Raw genomic sequence first — 3,821 nt, 5'->3', positions numbered from 1 at the left:
GGAACGTATCAATTCCCGTGGATGACTACAATCCTCTCCGACACTCTCGCATATACGGACAGTCATCTTATTGGCAATGACATGATTATAGGTTATCCGGCCATAGATCATACGGATATATCAAAATCACTCTCGCATCCACGTCAAGGAGATTGTCTTCATTCGTGTGTCACAATACTCATTATCTAAAAGCAAGATTTCGTTAACAACTCCTCTTGGACCATTCTGGATTATTTCAAGATACTAAGGAAGAGTTTAAGAGGAGTTATGGACATAGTAGTCTATGAGACACACACACACACACACACACACACACACACACACACACACACACATATATATATATATATATATATATATATATATATATATATATATATATATATATATATATGATCATATGTTTGTGTGTGTGTGTGTGTATGCGTGCGCGCGCGCGCGTACTCACATACGTATATATCCAAATATACATACACATACTTACAATGCAGTTCATGTGAAAACATCAATACAAGAAGGTAAAACTGTGTATAAAGAGACGTTTATATTCCTCAGATAGCGTGAGTGAGCAACTGGAGATTTCAACGCATCGCTCTAGATAGTAATCCAGACAGTGGTAATTCCCTTGCACCGCTTGTACCTTCCACATTCAAACCACTTTCATTCCGGTAAATAAACTGCAGTTTCCCAGTACTATGTGTAGCTAAACTCTGTGAAAACTGAGGGTCACAGGCCAACGCATGCTTGGTATAGGGAAAGTACGGGGAACTTCCCTGCTAGGGACCCAGTTGGTATTTTTCTTCTAATCATCTAACTTAATGCATTCGTTGGGAAATTCCTCATGATGTTTAAACGCAACCATGTATGTAAATCATGGTTAAGGCACATTTAAACATAGATGAGAAACTCACGTGTCAAATAACTATTAAGATTACAGGGAAAAAAAAAGTGGCAACTGAAAGTGAAAGAGTATTGGGCAGATCCGACATATATAGCCGGTCGACAGAACCAGTGGGCATCAGACGCCCCAGCGAGAAGCAACTCACACTCTCTCATCGTAAACTCCCACATTATGTCTGTTCTACGATCACTGGTGAGTACAATTGGTGGTTTACTTCTTAGACTTTCACTAGATTTGTTTCATGTATATTTTGGGATCGAAAATAGATGATAGACGAACCTTTAGCGAGGCACCGACTGTTACAACTAATGTCAACCTCTTCCCCGCAGTTGATTGCCATGGCCTTCTTGGCAATGGTATGCATGGCTGTAGCAACGCCCGGCTATAGCCACGGATCTCCCAGCTACGGACACGGACATGGACACGGCCACGGACATACATCATACGGTCATGGGTAAGTTATCAAATGGTCATGATTAGGTTGCATACATATGTTGACAGTTATCATAAAGTATATCACATAAGATTAAAGTAAAACCCATTACTTAACCTATAATGTATGGTTAATGTATTTGCAGATCGCACTACAGACCGGTGCACAGGCCATCCTACAATCCAGTGTACAGACCATCTCACAGACCCCTACACCATTATCGCGGGTAGATAGCGTCGCACCATCGTCACTCAACTTATGACCTCAGAAGCCTCTTGAATATTCAATAGGACGACTCAATTCCCTGTATTTACGTTTCGCAAATAAATGATCATAAACAACCTTCATGTGTTTCCTTCCTATATTCTTGACTGTATCTAATACTTTTTTATCATGAGTACAGGTTATAACATTGATAAACGTTGTCCTTTGAATGGCAAAGAGATGAAATGATATCAGATGGTATGAAGGCAAAGTCCATCTGTTTACTACAATATGCTCGACTGCTGTTGTAAAGACAAAAACCTTTTAAGAATCTGGAAATGATAAGATAGATTATGGTGGAAGGTGAGAGGTATGGATGTGATTTATGAAAAATTCTTTCAAAGACTCTTGTCTACGACCAGACATCACATATGGCAGCAGTCTTCCATAGTTGAAGAATATAGCAAGAATAGAAAGGTTCAAAAGTCTTTTATCGGATAAAAAGAAAGGTTTCACCAGAAATCAGACCTTGTAATTGTTGTGAGATACTAACATAACGCAAAGACTGTAATCAAAAGTAAGGGAAAATCTCATGATCTTAGACAATACTTCTAAACCTGTACGTGAATTGGTGTTGTTTGACCTCTAGTTCTGAACATATAAGAATAATGAGGCAAATCCCATGCTCTGTGTCAACAAATAGTTGGGAAAAGATCGGACAGAAGATGTCAACAAATGCCATATATCCCAGAGAAGGATACCATAGGTGGAGAATGACTGAAGTAGAACCGAAGTCTTTCAAGGGCTGAGTTATAAAATGACAAACTCAAATTTGTCATGACAATATTCAAGATAACAGACCTTTCCATGGTTTACCTCAGACGCTTCACATGCCTTGGTTCAGTCCATTGACAGCAAATCGACCCTGGTATACCACATCGTTCCAATTTACTCTATTCCTTGCACACATTTCACCCTCCTGTATGTTCAGGCCCCGGTCGCTCAAAATCTTTTTCACTCCATCCTTCCACCTCTAATTTGGTGTCCCGCTTCTCCTTCTTCCCTCCACCTCTGACACATATATCCTCTATGTCAATCTTTCTCCACTCATTCTCTCCAGGTGATCAAACCATTTCAACACACCCACTCAACCACACTCTTTTTATTACCACACATCTCTCTTACCCTTCCTTTACTTACTCGATCAAACCACCTCACATCACATATTGTTCTCAAACATTTCATTTCCAACATATCCATTCTCCTCCACACAACCCTATCTATAGCCCATGCCTCGTAACCATATAACATTGTTGGAACCACTATTCCTTTAAACATGCCCATTTTTGCTCTCCGAGATAACGTCCTCGCCTTCCACACATTCTTCAGTGGTCCTAGAACCTTCACTCCCTCTCCCACCCTGTGACTCTCTACCGCTTCCATGGTTTCATCCGCTGCTAAGTCCACTCCCAGACATCTAAAACACTTCACTTCCTCCAGTTTTTCTCCATTCAAACTTACCTCCCAATTAACTTGTCCCTCAACCCTACTGAACCTAATAACCTTGCTCTTATTCACATTTACACTCAACTTTCTTCTTTCAAACACTTTACCAAACTCAGTCACCAACTTCTGCAGTTTCTCATCCGAATCAGCCACCAGCGCTGTAACATCAGCGAACAACAACTGACTCATTTCCCAGACCCTCTCATCCAAAACTCTTGCGTTAACCTCCATAACCACCCAATCCATAAACAAATTAAACAACCTTGGAGATATTCAAGCACTCTTGCGGCAAAACGATATATATATATATATATATATATATATATATATATATATATATATATATATATATATATATATATATATATTGGAAAGGATCACAATTTTGCGCGTGATCAAGATATTCCTATGGATATTCCGTGGACTCATAGGAATATATATATATATATATATATATATATATATATATATATATATATAGATAGATAGATAGATAAATAGACAGATTGATAGTGAAGAGAACTAAACATAAGTATAGGAATGGTGTACACCTTAAACATTTCTAACATGTAAGCGTAATATTGGAGACTTCAACGACAAATCTAGATAGTAATCCAAACAGCTGTGATTGTCCCTGTATATGAGCAATAGCTATTCTATTACATTCATTGGAATTTCCCAGTATAGTTTGTGCATGCATGAGGTTGAACTATACCATAAAAACCACTAACAGGTCATCGGCCTAAACAAGTTGGATACAGGGAACTTCCCACGATT

At 38.8% G+C, this 3,821-nt stretch overlaps 1 long non-coding RNA gene across 1 annotated transcript; it reads left to right on the top strand.

Moving 5' to 3' along the window:
* The first annotated feature begins 564 nt into the window (after nt 1-564).
* LOC139764028 (uncharacterized) lies at nt 565-1,677 on the top strand. The gene is made up of 4 exons (XR_011716300.1): nt 565-668; nt 931-1,093; nt 1,231-1,355; nt 1,480-1,677. It is a non-coding gene; the product is annotated as an uncharacterized lncRNA (long non-coding RNA).
* Nucleotides 1,678-3,821: the final 2,144 nt, after the last annotated feature.

The sequence above is a fragment of the Panulirus ornatus genome, chromosome 48 (genome assembly GCF_036320965.1).
Source record: "Panulirus ornatus isolate Po-2019 chromosome 48, ASM3632096v1, whole genome shotgun sequence".
In the NCBI taxonomy this organism is placed as follows: Eukaryota; Metazoa; Arthropoda; class Malacostraca; order Decapoda; family Palinuridae; genus Panulirus; species Panulirus ornatus.
Note: the sequence above shows the minus strand (reverse complement) of the source record. Positions and strands in the feature narration are given on the sequence as shown.